The sequence below is a fragment of the Trichosurus vulpecula genome, chromosome 1, assembly GCF_011100635.1.
Source record: "Trichosurus vulpecula isolate mTriVul1 chromosome 1, mTriVul1.pri, whole genome shotgun sequence".
Taxonomy (NCBI): Eukaryota; Metazoa; Chordata; class Mammalia; order Diprotodontia; family Phalangeridae; genus Trichosurus; species Trichosurus vulpecula.
In genome coordinates this window covers 78,089,185-78,111,682 of record NC_050573.1, presented here as the reverse complement: position 1 = coordinate 78,111,682, position 22,498 = coordinate 78,089,185, and positions in this window count along the sequence as shown.

Below are 22,498 nucleotides of genomic sequence, written 5' to 3'. Positions count from 1 at the left end.
GTCATCATACCATACCATAGTTGAGAGAATGGGCAACTTTCCTCTTTATAGAACAACACCTGAGAATGGTGGGGGTCCTACAATACAATGTACTGCAACCATCTATTGCCTATTGGACAATTAGTTGACTTCCTGGGGAACAAGTGAAAAGAATTAATGGACAGATAAGAGGATTCTGAGAAAAGTCTGCTTACCAATTAAAGACTGATAATAGATAGAGCTAGATAATAGCACAGAAGATGTTTTAGACAGGAAGGAATTATGCCTTTGTACCCACCAGAGAGTCAAGGAACCCTGGCTAAGTTTATCTTGGCTCCATGGGGGTCTTCTCTTTAGAGAACAGGTTGGGCTGAATCTAGACGTAGTACCTTTCAACCATCCTCTAATGTAGGACTGGGACTGAAGACCAACAGGTCTCTGGGTGCTTATAGCTACTCTGGGCCATCTAAAACCTCAGGACATCACAGGAAAAGTGCCAGACCTATTTGGCCAGTGACCAAACCTAATTATGATGCTTCAGAGAAATGGGAGAAGCAATTACTTATGTAGCCAGACAAAGCTCACTGATAGAGTGTATATGATGCATGCTTTGTATGTAACTAAGAAGCAGAGTGGTATAGGGACTGAGAGTTGGCCTCAAAGCCAGGAAAATCTGGGTTCAAGACTTGCTTCTGCTACATACTGGCTGTGTGACCCTGGGGAAGTCATTTATTCCCTCAGTGTTCTAAGTAGCTCTCCTAGACTATAATTTGCAGACAATGTGTTGACCTGTAGAGGAAATTTCTTTACCTGGAAGTTCCTTATACCAACAAAATCATGAGTCCATTCTCTACCTTTTATACTGCAATCTATATTCTTATGTATCGTACAAGACATATTTTGTTACACAATGGTCTGTTTATATAGATATGAGATATATATATATATATATATATATATATATATATATATATGATATAGTCTAGTGTGATACTGATCTATAATATTTTTTCATGTACTGTTGAAATGTTTTTAATATGTATTCTAGTATGTAGTGTTCTATTGTAGCATGCTGTATTGCTAATAAGTATATGCTGTTTCTGCATGTAACCTATATTTGGTTACTATATTGTTAGGGGTAGGCCCGACAGTGGCACTTTTGTTAATTTAGTTTTGATTCTGGGATGAAATGAGGTACTCATAAATCATCTAACAGTTAACAAAAGGAGGTTTACTTATCCCTAACATAGTAAAGACACGCAACAAGGCTTCAGTAGCATTTAATGTCTGTAGAAGTGCCCCCACCATCTCCATATTGAAATTTGTTGGCTAGCAGGGCAGTGTGTGGTGACTCATGTGGTCTTAGGACATCCACCAAGTCAGAGGCGCCCTGGCTCCACTAGGATGGAGCTTTTTATACTTTAGCTGGTCAGAAAGCTGTGTAAAGGGAGACAGAGGCTAATCAAGTCCTAGAAACATATTGCCATATTTTAGGGAAAACTAATCACTGCTGAGACATGGGGAGAGGGGAGGACCCCTGGTACATACTAGGACTACCATATGTATGATATATGTATCATATATATGATATATATCAACACATATATGTATATATACATGTATGTATATATGATACATAGTGTATATATGGTACATATACTATGTAACATGCTAACTTCTGTGTGTGTTGTCTTGTATTAAAAACATCTCAGTATTCCTATATGATTTGCAAAATTTTCACTGAGGAAGGATAGAAGGGAAGACTTCAAACCTGAAACTGCTTTGATGGTTATACACATACAATAAAGGAAAAAGCAAGGCTAGGTGGCAGAGATAGTTATTTTGCCCCCTGGGTTTGGCTTTGTCTCTTTGCCTAGGTCCCAGCCCACTCATCAGTAAGGGAAAGCTCTGGCCCTAGAGGCAAGCCAGAGAGTTAGAAAGTTCAGTTCAAAGAAAACATTATTTTGGAGGGCACTTGTAAGATAGCCAGGAATTCCTCTGATGTGTGATCTAAAAAACTTGGCACCTGCAGCAAAGAATCTTTGTTGGAAATGCAAGACCTTCTAGACAGGAAAATTCTTGCACTCACTGATTTTGCTGACCCTGTGACAGTGTATGGTATTTGCTATTTTTCCAAAAGAGCTGTTCAAAGCCTTGGGGCTTTCAATTAAAAGAGCATAGCAGAGCCCACTCTTCTTATGAGGAAGAGAAAGCACTAGAGTCAAAGACTTTAGTTGAAGTAAGGAGCTCAAATCAGTTGTGCTTGCCAGTAGTTAGCAGAAACCATGGGACAAGCAGAGCAGCAAGTAGCAGAGAATATGTCCTGCAGAGCAGCATCTGGTAGAGACAATGCTTCTAGAAAAGGATAAACATTCACCAGAAACCAGAAGCGAGTGAGACTTACTCAGAAGCAGTGTAATGATATCATCAGAAGACGTTAGCAGACATACTCTCAGAGGCATGACTTGCCCCTCCATGCATATACCCTGGCCATACCTATTACCTACGTGTGTGTTTCATTCATTTTCTGATCATACGTATTCCCTACTTGTGTGTGCCCCACCACATGTGTAGCCTATGTGTATTTGTGAACGCAGCTCATGTTTACAGAACTACATGTTCTGTTGTTCCTTCTTTGCTTTGAAGTAATTGTGTTCTCTAGCTAACTATTAAAGGTAAACACATGAGTGGAGACTCATTAACTATGATTTTTAGTGAAAAAGGACCCACAGCTCTGGAGCCAGAAGGATCCTCAGAGGCCATCTAATCTAACTCTCTCATTTCCTAGATGAAGAAACTGAGTCCCAGCGCAATCCAGGGATTTATCCAAAGTCACACAGGCAATAATTATCAGAGGTGGGACTTTAAGCCGGGTCCTCTGGTTCCCCAAAGCTCTTTCCATTGTATCATGTTGCTACCTGACCTTGAATATGGCTAGCCTAGTCTGGATGAGCCACCCAGCTAGTTGAAGCACTCCCTGAAGTCCAACATATTCTGTATTCCAGCCAAAGAGGACCCCTTGCTAATCCCTGATTTTGTTCTATTCTATTCTGCCAGACCTTGTCTTATTTTTTCCTGCCTCAATGACTTTTCTCATATTGTTGCACCATGCCTTGAATGGTCTCTCCCAACCTCTCCACCTGTGGAGATTATTTTCTTTCTAAAATATCTAATTCAGGTACCAACTGCTCCATGAAGTCTTTTCTGAACTTATCCTCAAATGGAAGTGTCTCCTTTCTCAAATATCTCATTTTTAGGGACTCCTCCAGGGTCACACACATCGTTTACCACACAAAACTAAATCAAACTTTAACTTAAGATCTCTGTCCCTATATGAGGAAAATAGGGAAGGGATAAGAGGAAGGGGGTGCTGGGTCATTCAGTACAGAAGAAAATGCCTTTATAATAACCAGGCTTATGACCTGACCCTGTATAAAAGGCTTACCACTCTGACCTACTACTTATAGTCTATTTCTGATAATAAACACACACACACACACACACACACACACACACGCACACACACATACACACACACTTAGCCAGTGATTCTTCCCTCCTTTCCAAGGGAGTTCCACCAAGGAATACCAACTGCACGTGGAAGAAAGAAGAACAAAGGGATGGTGGAGATAGGGAATGCCTCCAAACCCTTTTTCAGCACAAACCCTGTTCTTTCCCTACCCATTGAGACTACAGGTTGCCACAAGGGCTCAGGCCACATTTCAGTATGAAAGACCCTGAGTTGGGGGCTGGTGACCTTGAAGCCTAAGGCCAGAACTTTGCTGAATGGGACTACAGAGACAGAGAATTGATATTGGGAAAGGGAGGGGAAGATCTTCTGTAGTTTGGGAGCGACATCTTGTGGCTGTTGCCATAAATACATCCTCTAGGTACATTTAATAGCTCGCTGCTTACTGTCCTTGTGTTGGCTACCATTGACCCTTGTCCTCTCCCTCAATGACCCCATGTCCACCCAAATTGGCCCCTGCCCTCCTCCACTGACCTTCTCCCTCTCTCTGAGTCCCAAGTAAAGCCTGCTCCCCTGCCTCAAAATGTACTCCCTCCATCTCACAAACCAGTGAGGAATCAGTCTGTGTTGTCCCTCTGGGGATTCAGCAGACCTGGAGTAGGAGGAAGATCAAACAAGAGATCAGGGGCCATACCCAGAAGTCTAGAGGAGGTGTTTCCTTCATTTGTGGGCATGAAAGCCTGAGATGGGATTTGGGAGGGGCAGCAAGGTACCTAGGAACTCAGACTGGTGGCCTCAACTTGGCTCCTGTCTTCATTTAGGGTAGTCTTTGTTACTGTTTTTCTCTGTCAATTTCTTTCTAGTCTCTTCCTTCTTCCCCCCATATCATCAAAAGGGATGGCTACCACTTTGGGATTCTCTCTGCCAAATCCCATTCTATGGGGCTCTACGGGGACCCCAAGGCCATACAAACTAGCAGGGGTGAGCAGAGCCCTAAGGAAAGAAAGCAACATATTTACTTTCAGGAAAATGGCACCATCAATACAGGCAGGAAGATGGAGTTTTCCAGAAGTTGTGGAATTTAACATTCACTTATTTCTGATCATGAAGATGAAATCCTAAGGACCCTCCATTACCTGTCTCTGAATCCAAGAGCTCTGGGAGACTGAGAGGTACCTGAGGGGTCCATTGGTGAAACTTAGGGAAGCACCCCCAAAACTTGGTGAAATGAGCTAGGTTTGACTCCTGATTCTGTAGCACACTACCCTTGACAAGTCATTTAACCTTTTCTGATCTCAGTTTTTCCATCTATAAAATGATGGGGTTGAATCAGATGATCTTTAATATCTTTTCCAGTTCTAAATTTATGAACCTATGATCCAGAATGCTGACTCACGAAGTCAGGCAACACATCCCCCCAAAAGAATCCTCTTCCCCCTTCTTCATTCCCCACCTGAGACACAGTGGGACCAGGAATGGGAAATTTGCATCTACCTAAGATTGGGCTCCTGCATATGTGTACAGCAAGTGTGAGTGTGTGTAGGAAGGTGTCTGAGTATGGATAGATGGATGTGTAATGGTGGGAATGTGTGTGGGAGTAAATTTGTGCTGAAAAAGCTCCCCATGCTCTGTCTACTCTCTTAAGGTGGGTACCCTCAGACTCAGGACTCTCTCTTTTAAATCCATCCCTTCCCCCTCTATCCCACTGCCTGGCCTTACCCTGCCCTGCTTTTCCCCTTCAGAATCCCATCCATTCATTCCCACCACTTCAACTAGCACTTCTATAAAGATGATTCAAATTCATTCATCCCCAGCCCTGATTTCTCTTTTGAACTCCAGACCCACATCTGCAACTATCTACAAAAGGGCATCTCCACTTGCTTGTTCCACCAGCACTTCAAGCTCAAAGTGTCTTAAACTGACCCCCAAAAGGAGGTCCTTTCCCCCAAAGCCCCTCTCCCCACCTCTTGCCCTCACTATTTGTCCTAGATATCAACATTCATCTGGGCTCTCATTTACCTAACCTTGAAGTTACCTTTACTCTTCCTTCTCCTTTACCTTTCAAATCCAATCAGTTGCTAAGTCTGGGTGATTCCACTTTCATAATATCTTTTCTCTCTCTCCTCTCCCGTTCCCACTGCAGCCATCCTAATGCGGGCCCTCATTTCTGCTCACCTGGACAACTGCAACAGCATCCAAACAGGTTTTCCTGACTCTCTATTCCGTTCCATCTTTCACATATTTGTAAGACTAACGGTCCAATGTCTCTTATATCTTAATGTCTCATTCTCTGGTCATAGCTCTGCTCCCGATTACCTCCTGAGCAAAGCTCAAACTCTCTAACATAGCATCTACCTTTCCTTTCCAGCCTTATTTCATTTGATTCTCTTCCAAGCACTGTACTCTGCTCCAGCCAAACAGGACCACGGTCTGATCCTTACACATTTCATCATCCCTATACTTGGAATGCCCTTTCCTTCCTACCCAGGCTTCAAAGTCTGGCTCAAATGCCACTTCTTCCAGGAAGTCCTTCCAGATATTGCCTGTCACTAATGACCATAGCCCCTTAGCCCCCAGGTAATCCTGTGGACCTCTTTCTCTGCACTTATCATCAATTACTATGCATTTTGGTGATCCCTGCCAGTGTCTTACCTCTATTAGACTGTGAGCTTACCGATCAGGGAAGGGTCTTGCACCTAAACTTTCTATCTTTCCCAGTCCTAACAGAGTGTGATGCACAAATTAGGTGATTAACACAGACTTGATGACTATGGTGTGAAAGCCGGACTTGAATTCAGGAGTGCCTCTATTACTTATTATCCTTGTGACTATGGGCACTTGCAGTTCGAAGACCCTCAGTTTGCTCACTGGTAAAATGGGGTTAGTAATACCTACCTCGGAGGGTTGTTATGAAACTCAAAAGAGAGAATGTAGAGAAAGCCCTTTGGAAGCCTTAAAGTCTATCGAAATTCGAGTGGTTACTTTTGTGTACATGCGAGGGTATTGCTTCCGTGAGGCCTGTGAGTGTGTCCGTCTTCAGAGGGTGCTGGAGTTTAGGCCGGTACGCAAGTGTTTGCATGTCTGTGTGTGAGCCGGAGGGGTGTGAGCGCAGGCAGGCAGGCAGGCATGGAGACACAGCTGACAGCCTCTCTCACACACTCACCCACGCACAGTCACAGTCACTCACGCTGACACGTGAGCCCCCGCCCCTTTTCCAGAGTCCGGGCCCTGGGGTGGGGGGCGCTGGAGAAGAGACCCTCCAGTCATTGTCCCCTATCCCTGGTCACCCTAAAGTTTCCCCCCAGATTCTGGCCTTCAGGTCACACCTTGCTTGGAGGGATGGGGGCAATGGAGTGTGTGTATGGGGGACTGGGGACAGGCGAGGCCGGAAGCTTCACGCCCCACGGCGTCCCCCCACCCCAATCTGGACGGAAAGCACAGCGTCCCCGGGACCCTACGCCCCTGGGCCGCTTCCAGGGGTCCCCCCTTACCTGTCCGGCGCGGCCTCGGCACAGAAGCAGGATCAGCAGCAGCGGCGGCGCCGCCGCGAGCAGCAGCATGGCCAGGTGTCCAGCCCCCGGTGCCCCTAGTCCCCCAGCCCCGCCCGCGGCTGATTCCGGCCCCGCCCCCCCTAGCCCCACGCTAGTGGCGCCTCCTTTCGGACCCAGAGACCATCACCCCGGGCGGTCCGGGCTAGGCTGGGGCCACCTCTGCTTCCCTCACCTCCGGGGGCCTCCTCGGGGCCGGGATTCCCGTCCCACGCCTGCACCCCCACCCAATTTGTGTTCCTGTCTCTGTCTGTCTTTATCTCCCCCTCTTTGTGTCTCTCTCCCTCGGTCTCTGTCTCTCTCTTTGTTACCGGCTCCGCCCCCCCGCCCCGCCCCCATCTCCCCGGAGCCGCGGGGTCGGGGCGGAGAACAGAGATAGGGGAGGAACTGGGAGGGGGCACCCGCCTGTCCTTTGGGGTGGAGCGCTTGCCAAAGTCTTCTGATTCCCCACTCTTTTATTCTCTGAAGATATGGGGACGGGGGTCACTAATGGGAGCCCTGCTCCCAGAATGAGGGGCCTGGGGGCGTCGTAAGAACGACAAAGAGGGGGAGGGTCTCTGGTCACGTGGTTTGCTAGTTGTTTTTTTTTTTCCTCCCCCCCACCCCCGTTGAATGCACCACTGTATAGGACTGCCTTGGGGAAAGGGGGAACAGTCTTTAGGCCTTCAGTCAGATCCGGGAGCAGCCCTGAGAGGTAGCTATCCCTTGGTTACTAGGACTCCTTGGGCCGCTCCCCTAGTGAAAAAGTGAGGGTGGGGGAGAAGGGAGGAACGTGGAGGAGGGAGGGATGGGAAAAGGGAGGGGGCATTGTTGCCTCAGACTTTGGTTCCTTCCTCCACCAGGGCCCTGAGTGGAGGGAGTGGTCCCTCACATCCTTAGCCCAGGCCTGCCCCTCAGTCAGCTCTTTCATTTCTGTTTCCATGAACCAAGATTAAAGCCCAGATTCCCTCAGAAAATCAAATATTAAAAATGTTTTCTTCAGAAATTGCTCCATTTACATGTAAAGTGTGTCCCCAGTCCTCCTTCCTCTGTCATTTGCTTCTACCTGTTCCTGGCCTTTTCCCTCCCGTTGTTTCTTCCACATCTCTGTCCTCAGGGTCCCAGCCCAACTCCAAGGAGCTGGAATGGGGGTGGAGGTGACACACAGGAGCTGTAGAATTGGGGTAATGACAAAGGACAGAGAACATGGGACATAGCAGGGAACAGACATTATGCTTATTATAGCGTTCCTGACTGTGACAGTCCAGAGCCCCCAGCCCAATCCAGTCCAGAGCCATCAATTGCTTCCTTCATCACCTGCTAGCTTCTGGGACAGGCACCTGGACCTAGCCCCAGGCTCTGGGACTGACCCATCCTGCCATAATCTTGCTATTGTGCTGAGGCAGTCCTGGACTGGTAAGGGTGGACCCCTGTGGGATGGGGGACACTGTCCTACGGCTGCTCCCATGTGGAGCATGGACTCATATAGGTGAGCCTGAATCTGGGTCCCTGACTGCCTTTTCTGCTTCATGTTTCTTTTCCTGAGGAGTTAAATGAACATCATTTTTTGAGATGTAAATACAACTGAAGCCGAGCGTGATGTAGATGAGATATGGACAAGGAAGTAACTGTGAGTTGGAGAGATCCAGGGTCTGTCTATCACGTAGAGCTAACTGGTGGCAAGGAAAATTTCTCCATCAAAGAAGATGACTTATTTGTTGCAAGTCAGTCAGAAGTTGTTTGGACAGTGCAGAGCTGAGGTGAAGCATGGAACACTTATTCTGTAGCCCCGCAAATTGGTTTATGCTCCTATAAGGGTTAAAATTCAGCCTCTCAGGAGAGTATAACAGTAGTCATAAGTTACTGAATCCTGTTTTAAGTCATTCTGACAATTTATACTGTGTTTTGTGTCTTTTAGCATTTATTTTGTGTATCAGAAACACACCTGCACCTTTCCCAGTCCACATCATACAGAGTACCATTCTACTCCTCCCTTTTCTGGAGAACCCAAAGGTTGGAACCCAACCTTTAAGAATTTTTCCCTTGGGGCATTGGGGAAAGTGAATAGTTATCTAACAATTCTCATTGTAGGCTGGGCTCCGCCAGTATTGAACTCAATCTAGATCAGATGCACTGATCTAGAGTTAAGCGGGGCACTTTAGGGTAAGGGGGTGTGTGCCTGCCTAGCTCCTTGGGCCCAGCAGTGGTTTTTAATATTGGAACTGACTGGGCTCTATGATCTTTTCTAGCATTAAGTCTTATGATCTGAAGGAGTCCAGAGTGAATAACAGTTGTCGTGTCTTTGTAAACTTACTTCTAACCACCGTACACTCTTGTCTTCTATTACCTCGGCCCTACCCTAAGTAGGAAGTCATTCTATATGACAAGCTCTATATGAGGAAAATTTTCTTATTATAGCCATCTAAAAGTGGAATGGGGAGGTAATGAGGGTCTTCAGTCAGAGATTGGAGGAATTCAAAATCAGGGGTTCTGTAGAAGGCCCTCTAGTACAGGCTGGAATAGTTGCTGTGAGCTTTGAGATTCTGCTTTTTTTTTTAATCCCAGGCACCCTGTCCTTTCAGTGCCTGATCCATACCCACCATGGCCAGAAGGGGGCATGAATGCATGCCCATGGAAGTTGATGGGCTTATGAGAGCCCAGGGAGGGACCTTTGAGCTCACCTAGCCCCTCTCCTCTTACAGAGAAAAGACTGAGACCCAGAGAGGGAAAAATGAGTTGCCTAAGGTCACATAGACGAGCTAGCACTAGAACAAAGATGTCCTGATGTGATTACGGTATCCTTTCCACTATCACTTCCCCCCCCCCCCCCCCGTCAGAAAACCACTCTTCTTCGGTCTAAGTGGGGGGAGGGGTAGTACTACTTTTCATATAGTCATGGAGTGTCAGCACTCAAAGGGACTTTCTCAGATCCCTTGGGTTGCTCTTCATTCTCAAGTTAAACAGGAGTTGGGCTGACCTAATCCTGGTCCTCAATGAATATGGAATATCTGTCATTTTCACTCTCGTGCATTGTAAAGGAAGGGAAGGGAGAAGTCCAAAGTACTTTGAGTGTCAGTGACCAGGCTTAGCCACTTCAGTCAAGTCTCCCCTGAGAGGAACCTGTGATGGCGCCTGTTCACCACTTCCTTCTTCAGAGATATTAACACTTCACTGCTAGCATTATGACCGAGAGAAGAACTTCTGGTCCAACTCCTACCAGCTTTCACTGTGCCTGTGGTATGGTGTAAACCAGAGGTGTCAAACATGCTGTCAGCTGTCAGTGATGCGCAGTGACACAGATGAAAATGTAATTGGGAAATATTTAACAAAATAAATAAAGGCATAATAAAACAGATGACATTACATTTTAAAGCCAAGTCAATATGCTAGCCAGGATCCTTCTGTATGGCCTTCTGTATGTGGCCTCCATTTCTATATAAGTTTGACAACACCGGTATGGTATAAAAGACAAGCAAACAAGCATGTTTGGGGGTTTAAAAGATGGGGTTAAAAGATCTCGATTTCCTTATCTGTAAAATGGGCATAATGGTAACTATAGGACTTACCCTCCCAGGGCTATTCTGAGGAACAAATCAGATTATGTTGTAAAATGCTTTATAAAGCGATATATAAACATCACTATTTTCACTATTATTCTCCCACTGGCTTCCAGTGACTCTGAACTCAGATTGATTTTATTTCTACTAATTATGAGTCAATGACATTTTTAGTAGACATTGGCAAGCTTGCCCCAAACCTGATTTTGTTATCCAGCATGCTATCCAACCCTCTTAACTTCATGGTGTTCAGCTGGGTAGCACCATGGATAACACTAGACTAGAGTTAAGAAGAGGAGTTCAAATCTGGCCCCAGATACTTAATGGCTATGTGACCCTGACCATGTCACTTAATCTCTGTCTATCTCAGTTTCCTCACCTGTAAAATGGACAAATTAATAGTACCTATTTCCCAGGGTTGTTTTGAAGATAAACTGAGATAATATCTGTAAAGTGCTTTGCATACTTCAAAGCATTATATGGATGCTAGCAATTATTCAGATTTGATAAGATTGTCTTCCCCATCTTCATAGAAGTTGGTGATAAAAACCTTGAATAGGGCAAAGCAACAGATAAGAGGCCTTGTGGGCCACAGCTAAAAGCGTCTAAATAGATTTATGAAGGGTCTCTAACTGACATTTTTTTGGGGGGAGAAGGGTTTGGTTGTTGTCCTTCATTCTCGAAGAGGACCAAAATGACATTACTATGTTGGAGTCAAGGTACAGTGTGTCCAACTGTGGCTGATGAGACTAATATGAGCTCAGAAGGCTCTACCACAGGTCAGGCACAAATAGGCTATGTGAACATTTGGAGTGGAGATGTTTCTAAATTTGTGAATCTCATGTATCTTTTGAGCTATTGCAATTCTGCTTTGTTCATAGAGCGCAGCACCTTCTTTGATGCAGGCACACCATGCTGGGAGGTCCTTTGCCAGCATCTCCCATGTCATAATTGATTCCAAGGTTCTTCAGAGAGACCTTGAAGCAATCTTCTTCTGACCACTATGTGAGCACCTTCCTTGTGTGAGTTCTCTGTAAAATAGTCTTTTAGGCAAAGGTACATTTGGCATTTGAACAATGTGGCTAGCCCATCAGAGTTTCACTCTCTGCAGTAGAGTTTGAATGGTTGGCAGTTTGGCTCTTGACAGGACCTCAGTGTCCTATGCTTTATCCTGCCAGGTGATCTTCAGCATCTTCCTAAGACAATTCAAATGGAAGAGACGCGGTTTCCTGACATGGCACTGGTAGACTGTCCAGGTTGCACAGGTATACAACAATGAGGTCAGCACAGTAGTTTTGTAGACCTTCAGTTTGGTAGGTGGTTTAATACCTCTTCTCTCCCACACTTCCCTTTGCAGCCTCCCAAAAACTGACCTAACTCTGGCAATGTGTGTGTCAACCTCATCATCTATGTGGACAGCCCTGGAAGGTATACTGCTAAGATAAGTGAACTTATCCACCGCATTCAATATTTCTCCATTTGCTGTAACCTATGGTTCCACATGTGGACGGTAGGGTGCTGGCTGGTGGAGAACCTGTGTTTTCTTGGTGTTAATTGTTAGGCCAAAATGAGCAGAACCGGCAGAGAATCAATCCATACTTTGTTTCATCTTGGCCTCAGAGGCTGCATTGAGTGCACAATCACCTGTGAACAAAAAAATCGTGCACCAACTCTCCACTGCTTGACACTTTTTTGGGGATAACATTATTAAATTGGCCCTAAATCTGTACAGAAGTACTATCATCCAGTCTACATTTCTGCTGTTGTCAAAAGGATAGCAAGATCAACAATGATAGACTCTGATTCTGGAGAACTGAGGACAAAGAAAGCTACCTACTTTCTTTTAAAATATTATTTATTTTTATTTTTAATTTATAGAACAAAACAAGCATTTCCATAACATAGTATATTTCATGAAACTGCAAATTTATTATGTAAAACTTGTTATTCCTTGTAAATCTATAACAAATTTATCATGTAAATTTCTTTTTTTTCTTCCCTCCCCCTGTCCTGTCCTAGAGATGGCTACCATTGGACACAAATATGTATATACATATATATGTGTATGTGTGTAAAATCCTTTTATACATACTTCTGTTTATCAGTTCTTTCTCTAGATGCAGAACTGGAAAAAATCAATTTAAAGGAAATATCAAGAGAATGTGTCAAATGCTTTGTTGAAATTCAGATGTTCAGTGCCATGTCCATGACATTTCTTCACCAACTTGGTCTAATTATGCCATCACAGAAGTCAAAGAGGTCAGTTTGATATAACTTTTTGGACCTCTTTTGGCTGGGTAGTAATCATGGCATTATCTTCTAAGTGCTTTAAACCAGCTGCTTCATTTAAAAATTTTTCCAAGGATAGACATCAAGATTATAATATGATTTCTAATATAAGCTGTATGTGGCATAGCCACCCATTCTCCAATGAGATATTTCATATTGTCTTCCATTTTCTCACTCCTTTGGTTCTGTTTTATAATATCTTGATTTCTCGTGAAGTCACTAGCTTCCACTTGCTCCAATCTAATTTTTAAGGTAGTATTTTCTTCAGTGATCTTTTGGACCTCCTTTTCCATTTGGCTAATTCTGCCTTTCAAGGCATTCTTCTCCTCATTGGCTTCTTGGAGCTCTTTTGCCATTTGAGTTAGTCTATTTTTTAAGGTGTTATTTTCTTCAGTATTTTTTTGGGTCTCCTTTAGCCAGTCATTGACTTGTTTTTCATGGTTTTCTCGCATCCTTCTCATTTCTCTTCCCAATTTTTCCTCTACTTCTCTAACTTGCTTTTCCAAATCCTTTTTGAGCTCTTCCATGGCCTGAGACCAGTTCACGTTTTCTTGGAGGCTTTTGATGTAGGCTCTTTGACTTTGTTGACTTCTTCTGGCTGTATGTTTTGGTCTTCTTTGTCACCAAAGAAAGATTCCAAAGTCTGAGTCTGAATCTGAGTCCATTTTCACTTCCTGGTCATGTTTCCAGCCAACTTACTTGAGCCTTGAGTTTTTCGTGGGGGTATGACTGCTTGTAGAGTAGAGAGTACTTTGTCCCAAGCTTGAGGGGCTGCACTGTTGTTTTCAGAGCTATTTCTACACAGCAAGCTCTGCCATACCAGCGCTCCTCCTCCCCCAAGAACCACCAACCTGGACTGGACTCAGATCTAAGCTGGCTCTGCACTCCCACTCAGATCTGCCACTTAATTCCTCCCACCAGGTGGACCTGGGGCCGGAAGCAACTGCAGCTGTAGTCCTCAGAGCTGCACCACTGCTGCTGCCCCTGGGGTGGTGGCTGAACCACCAACTCCTTTCACTCTGTCCCAGAAGCTTTTCCCACTAACCTTGTTTGTTGTCTTTGGTGTTTGTGGGTTGAGAAATCTGGTAACTGCCACAGCTCACTGATTCAGGGCGCTAGGGCCTGTTCTGCCAGCTCCTAGTCTGGTTGGTCCAGGCGCAGCTTATGCTGGGCTCTGCTCCACTCTGCTCCCAGCTCCGTGGGATAGACCTTACCCCATGACCATCCAGGCTGTCCTGGGCTGGAGCCCTGCTTCCCTCTGCTATTTCATGGGTTCTGCAGTTCTAGAATTTATTCAGAGCCATTTTTATAGGTATTTGGAGGGACCTGGGGGGGAACTTTAGGCGAGTCCCTGCTTTCCAACCACCATCTTGGCTCTGCCCATAGCCACCCATTCTCACTCTAAACTACTTCACTCATCCCAACCTTCATTCCCATTGGCGAGGCTGGGGTGCCCAGGAATAAGCATTTTGCTACAACCCAAACTTTCTCCCTCAAGGCTCTAGGGATAACCTTGTTGTGTGGGGGAAAATATTCCTATTACTTGCCACTATAAGTCTGAGGCCCCATCACTGTATTTCCCATTTATTCAAAATCAGTCACCATAACACCATTAACTCAAACACAAAACATTTACTCAACAATAAGATTTTAAAAAATTACCTATCAGTAGGCTAAAGCAGGAATAATCATAACAGTTACTTTATAAAAGACAAAAGCAGGAATAACCACTTACTCATCAGTGGACAAAAGCAGGAACAAATATAACACTTATTTAATAGAATATAAAAGCAGCAATAATTATAACATTTACTCAATAGAAGGCCTGAGCAAGAATAACTGTAATATAGTAGTCCACCCACAAACATGGGTCATACTCTTCCATCAATATGCAGAATCTGTGGGGTAGCATCCATATACACTTACATCCATATACATATAAACCCAGCATGAATGGGGAGACCCATATGCCTTGAGCCACTCACAATGCAGGATATGATATCCTTGGTCCCTTCAGGGACAATCTACACCACATAAAGGTACTGCTAACTCTTTCCCTTCTGGTCCTTACTGCTCTCCTGCTGAGTAAAGCTGCTTTTCTTCTACTCTTGAACCAATGAAGCAGTGACAAGCTCTTTTAACTCACAGTCACCCTCCACAGGGCGCTGGGAAAAGTGTTGACCTCTTACAGCGACAAGCAGTTCCCTTAAGCTAGAGAACTACCAAGTGGCTGAAGATAGTATAAACTTGGCTTTTTTTTCAGTAATCTCCAAGCCTCTTATCCCAAAAAAGCCAAGTTTCTAGCACAACAGGTGCGAAGTCTATCTGTCCCACCTATATTTCTTACTCTTAAACCAGAGAGAACAGTGGAGGACAAAACAGGAAACTCTGAGAGGTTTCTTCTCTTTCATCTGTAGATGGCACTAGGGAGCAATAACCCCAATAGCTCTTCCCACAGCTGCAGGATTCCACTCTCAGACAATGAAGTGCTTTTCCCCCCTTTTCTTCTTTTTTTTAATTATGTAAAACATTCCCATATTAGTCATTTTTGTACATGAAGACTTGAATAAAAGAAAAAAATAAAAGAAACTGAAAAATAGCATGCTTCAGTCTGTATTTAATCAATATCAGTTCTTTCTCTGGAAGCGGATAGTATGCTTCATCCTTTCTCCTTTGGGATTCTCTTAGATCATTGTATTACTGAGAACAGCTAAGTCACTCACAGTTCTTCATTGAGCAATATTGCTGTTACCATGTACAATGTTCTCCTGGTTCTGTTCACTTCACTATGCATCAGTTCATGTAGGTCTTTTCAGGTTTTTTCTGAAATCATCTGTTTGTCATTTCTTATAGCATAATAATATTCCATTACAATCATATGCCACAACTTGTTTAGCCATTCCCCAATTGTTGGGTATCCCTTTGATTTCCATTTCTTAGCCACCACAAAAAGAACTGCTATCAATATTTTTGTAAGAGTAGGTCCTTTTACCTGTTTTGTGATGTCTTTGGATATAGACCTAGCAGTGGTACTTCTGTATCAAAGGGTATGCAAAGTTTTATAGCCTTTTGGGCATAATTCCCAATTGCTCTCCAGAATGACTAGATCAGTACACAACTCCACAATGTATTAGTGTCCCAGTTTTCCCACATCCTCTCCAACATCCAACATTTTCCTTTTTTGTCATATTAGCTACTCCAGTAGGTGTGAAGTGGTATCACAGAGTTGCTTTAATTTTCATTTCTTTGATCAATAGTGATTTAGAGCATTTTTGTATGACTATAGATAGCTTTGATTTCTTTGTCTGAAAACTGTCTGTTCATATCCTTTGACCATTTTGGGGGAATTGACTTGTATTTTTGTAAATTTGACTCAGTTCTCTATATATTTGAGAAACAAGGCCTTTATCAGAGATACTTGTTGCAAAATTTTCCCCCCATTTTTCTGCTTTCCCTATAATTTTGTTTGTATTGGTTTTGTTTGTGCAGATGTTATACTTAGAAAATCCTAGAGAATCAACTAAATAACTACTTGAAATTATTAACAACTTTAGCCATGTTGCAAAATAAACCCACATAAATTGTTAGCATTTCTATATATTACCAACAAAGTCCAGCAGCAAGAGAGAGAGAGAAATTCCATTTAAAGTAACTGTAGACAATATAAAATACTTGGGAATCAACCTGCCAATACAAACCCACGAACTATATGAACGCAACTATAAAACACTTTCCATGTAAATAAAGTCAGATTAAACAATTGGAAAGATATTGATTGCTCATGGGTGGGCTGAGCCAATATAATAAAAATGACAATTCTACCTAAATTAATCTACTTATTCAGTGACATACCAATCAAAATATCAAGAATTATTTTATAGAGCTAGAAAAAATAATAACAAAATTCATCTGGAAGAACAAAAGCTCAAGGATATTAAGGGAATCAATGCAAAAAAATGTGAAAGAAGGTGGTCTAGCTATACCAGATCTCAAATTAGATTATAAAGTAGTAATTGTAAAAACAATCTGGTACTGGCTAAGAAAAAGAATGGTAGGGGCAGCTTGGTGGTACAGTGAGTAGAGCACTGGCCCTGGAGTCAGGAGGAGCTGAGTTCAAATACGGCCTCAGACACTTGACACATGTACTAGCTGTGTGACCTTGGGCAAGTCACTTAACCCCAATTGCCCTGCCCCCCCCCCCCGAAAAAGAAAAAGAGTGGTAGATAAGTGGAATAGATTAAGTACAAGTTACATTATTGTAAATGATGATAGTGATCTAGTACACAATAAACCCAAAGATCCAAGCTTTCGGAGCAAAAAGTTGGTATTTGACAAAAACTTCTGGGAAAACTGGAAAGCAGTACGGCAGAAGGACTAGGTATGAACCAACATCTCACACCATATACCAAAATAAGGTCAAAATGGTTACATGGTTTACACCTAAAGGGTAATACCATAAGCAAATTAAGCGAGTAAGGAATAGTTTATCTGTCAGATTTGTGGATAAGGGAAAAATTTAGGACCAAAGAAGATATAGAGAGTGTTACAAAATATAAAATAGACAATTTTGATTATATAAAATTAAAAAGCCAATGAACTTCTTGTAGCTGCTCAAACTTTGCTCCATCCAATCAGTAAAGCAATTTCTACTTCTAAAGTCAGCAAGTTCCCAATAAAACTTGTGAAGGTGTTAACTAAATCAATTGGAAATGTTTTTTCTTCTATAGCTTATTCTTAAAGAGTCTCTTCCTTCTAGCTTCTTAATTCTAATACCTCAAATTAAAGACTTCCAGTGATTCACCTTTATGTAGGGAGTATTGCTGTTTTTTGCCTATGTAGGGTTATGTGTGTCCACATTGGTCTGTCTAGATGTGGCTCATAGGGAGACTCATAAAGAGACTCCTCTAGAGTGTCTTCCACTTGCCTTTATTAATTGATTTCTGCCAGGAGGAGGACCAGGACAGTGGGGTCAGAGGCTGGCCACTTTGCTCTCCTGGAAGAGAAGGTGCTGGGCTAGAATGATATCTATCCCCTTCCCCATATTGTTAGTCTAGGGAAGTAATTTCTAGGTTCAAGCTGAATTCCTGATTGTTATTGCTTAATGGGGAAGGAGTACCCCAAGCTACATATCCAAAGTTTGATTCTCTTCTCACCAAATGTGTTTAGAGTGCTAGGTAGGAAGACAGGAAGATCTGAGTTAAAGTCTGGCCTCAGATACTTATTAGCTGTGTCACCCTAAGAAAGTCATTTAAACTCTGTTTCCCTTAGTTTCCTTAATTATTAATGGGTGTAACAATCCAAGAATCCCAGCTTCACAAGATTGTTGTGAGGATCAAATGAGATATTTGTAAAAAGTGCTTAAGACAGTACCTGGTAGGTGCTACATAAATGCTGACTCCCTTCCCTTCCCAAATGCCAGTTTCACAAAGGACACATGTAGTCCATGTATTCAAGCAAAAAGCAAACAGAAATTAGAAATGGCACACAGGTGAGAATATACCACACAACACACAGAGTGAAAGATCTCTTCCATTAGGAACAAGATATTTCAGCTCAATGGAGTCTTCTCAGAGTTTTTCTCTTCCCTCATAGTCTGCAAAGAATCTGGAACCACATATCTTCTCTCTCAAAGTTGAAAGCCAGAACAAGATCTATCTTCTTCCAAGCTCTTTTCAACTCTGATTAGAGCACTGAGTAATCTATCTCCACCAATGAAGAGAGTCTTATGCAAATAGGTTTTGAGTCGTGGGCTACAGAGGTAAAGCTCAATATAGCCATCTTTTATCAGGTATAAACCCAATGGTCCTTATATAATCTTTTCATAGTCCCCAAACAGTTATTTTATTTATAATTTTGTCAGTTATAAACTTCAAAACTTAAAAAAAAAATCATATGCAAATGAGATGATGGACCACAATGTCCTGCTGTCATTCTTAATTTAGTTAGTCAATAAATATTTATTAAGTACCTACTCTGTGCCAAGCACTGTGCTAAGCATTGGGGATATTAAAAAAATTAAAAGATAGTCACTGCTCTCAAGGAACTCACAGTCTATTGGGGGAAGACACCACATACAAAGAAGCTGGCAAAGGAGGAGGAGAAGATGAGGCAAGGTACCTGGTATAGGGGGCACATAATGAGGTCCAGAGGAGACAGGTGGGTGGGAAATGATAAGAAATGGTCACCCTGTGCATCCTCCCTAAATATAGGATCTGGAGAAGCTTTCTGATGTCCACCTTTCACCCTGTCCAATCAGACAAAGGGACTCCAGGGGCAGGGGCTACTGAGGAGGTGTGACTAGTCATTGTTCTGCCTTCATGGGTCCTTTCATACTTACTTTCATCTCTCTGCTTCTTGGAACAGTGTGTGTCTCTCTTTTTCCACATTTTATCTGAGAGAATTTATTTCTCCACAAATGGATTTTATAATTTTGCCCTTTCACAAATGTTCTTTTTCTGTCCCTTTTAGAAACCCAAATTTTTACATATGAAAGGGGTAATACCATATACTAAAATGTACTTTTTCTCCTTTTTTGAAAATCAGGATATTTACTAGCTGTAGTAGTAATCTCACATCTCTCCTATTTCCCAAGATTTCTCAAAAAATCAACAGTAATTCTGCAACCATATCTGTAAGTTCTCTCTTATAAATCATCTGGCCTTAAAGACTTCAGACAATCCAAGAATCCCAGAGTGGGAAGGTATTTCAGAGGTCATCTAGTGCAGCCCAGCCCTTACCAAAGTAGGAATCTCTTTCTAAAATATCTCCCAGAGCTGGTTGTAATAGGGAATCTGCTGCCTCTGCCTTTCCACTTTGAAATAACTCTAATTGCTAGCAAGTTTTTCCTTAGATTGAACTGAAATCTGCCTTGGGTCATTTCACCTTGCCTAACTTCTACATGCTGCTTCCAATTCTGCTCTCTGGTGTCAAATAAGACAAACCTAACCTCTTTTCTGCGGAGAAGAGATCCATGTTGGAGGAGACTCAATCATGGAGGAACTGAGAAATTGATATTCAAGGTGCCCAAAGAAGGGGAAGAAACCAGAAGACTGAGAAAAGTCTTGGACTTTGTTAAAGTAGACAGACAGACAGAGACAGAGACAGACACAGAGACAGAGATAGGAGAGACAGAAAGAGAGAGAGAGAGAGAGAGAGAGAGAGAGAGAAGGGAACTGAGAAAGTATCAACATCTTCCATTGTGTATATCAGAATTAAGAATTAAGATGGTAGTAGAGGACGGTAGAAATTAAGCAGGCTTTCACCGGGGCCATTCAACAGCAGAACATGTCTATACCATTTCACAAGTGACTGAAAGATATGAAGAACATAAGACCCCATTGTGCCTATTATCTCTTGTTTAGGAATTTTTTTTGATTGAGTAGAACAAAATGCCACCTTAAAAGATCTTTTCTGACAAGCTGTCTATCTCTGGTGAGATTATATGGAGCCCCTTTATTGACTTCTGCAAGTAATCAAGGTATTATATGAAAAAGAGCAGTCAAAACTAAGGGAAGGCAAGATGCTCAATGGTTTAATATAACAAATTGCTTTTATTTATTTCAATCAATATATACACTCTTAGTTACTTCATTCAATTTACTGAATTACTCACTTATTTAATAGAGAGGAAAAGCCCTCTCTGATTCCTACACCACACAATAGAATTGTGTAAATTCCTTAAGGTATATAATAAAGAATACCTTCAACATCTCATTTAAACTACCCAATACACTCTTACCACCTCTAGGACAGCAGCAACAATGATGGAGGATTGGACATCTGGGAAGGAAACAAACATTTATTAAGTACCTACTATGTGCCAGGAACCGTGCTAAGTGTGTTATACATATCTTTTCATATGATCTTTACAATAACCCTGGGACGTAAGTTCTATTGCTATCTTTCATTGGGAATACTGTTGGGGAAACTGAGGCAGACAAAGGGTCACACAGCTAATATGTATTTGAGGTCAGATTTGAACACAATTCTTCCTGACTCTGGGAAACATGTTCTATCCACTTTGCCACCTAGCTATCTGGTAACTGAAGGACTGGGGGAGTGAGATGTGAGCAGACAGATCTAATGGATAAAGGCAGTGATGCCTGGGAGATGGATCCTGTTTAGTCTCTGATGTGGCTACAATCAGGTACTACTAAGCTCCAGAAAGCCAGAGGCTTATGGTGTGGTTTCTTCTTAAATATCAAGTCATTACCAATGAGGGCTTTCCTGGTTCTGCATTCTCCACCTCAGCATCAGCACCAAGACATTAAGTAGAGATTAGAAGTAGCAGCCTGAATTCAGTGTGTTCCACTTTGAAGAAAAACTTGCCCAATCAATTTTTAGAGGGTTTAAATGATGGCCAAGATTGTTGTGTCATTTTTTATGTCATATATCGAGGTGATTATGAAGGATTTGGTAAATAGCTTATGTTAAACAAATCTTGATGACCAGTATAAACTGACCAGCGTTCTGACCAGTATAAACAATCATTTGTGCTCATCACAAGCATTTGGTTATTGACCTATACAATCAAAATGTTTATGTTCCTATATGCTTAGAATGTTCATGTTCATTACAAATTCAAGATGGAGTCACTCATGTCAAGAGTGCTCCTGTGACTGGATATCCCATTCATACATCAAAACATGCAAGATTTCTTGAAAGACATAACAGAAATAACTTGTTTAATGATCTTCAGATAACAAACATCAAATGGGGAATAAAACAGGAAGATATATACTTGCCAAATGTATTCATTGTTATTATGGATCCAACACAGATTTCAAGTTGAAAATAGACTCTGTGGATAGTGGAGTCCTCTGGATGTTTCTGTTTGTGGATAACATTATACAGGTTGCATGAAGCCAAAGAACACTGAAGAATCTATTGAAAGAGATCTGGAAGTTCTCAAAGAATTTGGTTTAATGATCCACACAGGAAAGATTAAGTGCATGAAAAATGTCTGCTGTCCAGATTATGATAAAGAATTGAATGGGCAACCTATAGAGCTAATTTATCATATAGTACAGAGTTGGGCCCAGAATTGAACAGGAGGACCACAGAGGGCTGGATTGTCTTCAAGATATTTCAACATTCTCAATGTCCCCAAGCTTCTTATGGAAACAACAGCTGATTTTTTAAAAAATACAAACATTCTACCAGTGTTTCTGTATGGTAGTGAGACATAGAATACAGTAGTCACCAAAGATTTACAAGTGAGTGTCATACAGAAGGAAATAGAAAGGTACATGGTAGTTGTGAGCAGGCTGCTATGTATGGCTGGTGAGGAACTCCCAAAAAAATGAACAAAAGTTAAAGATGTAATTGGAGGTATGTATGATAGGAAGAGGAGATGGACTGGCCACATAGCAAAGGCAAAGAATGACAGTTGGACAGCCAGAGGCTCCACTGGTATCCCTGTGATGTGAGCAGAAAGTGAAGAAGGCCTCCGGCACATTGGGTAGATCCCCCAGTGGTGAATTTATGGGAGTAAATAGAGAAGGCTAGGCAGGGATGGATGGGTTAGTTATGATTTATATTATTGTCAGGAACTCCCAAATCAATGAAATCATGGATCCCTTTGAGTGTTTGAGTAATCTCTTTTTCATAAGACATCTCTTCAAGTACTTGAAGGTAGCTAAGACTTCTCTTTCCTGGAATAAATTGGCCTAGTCCCT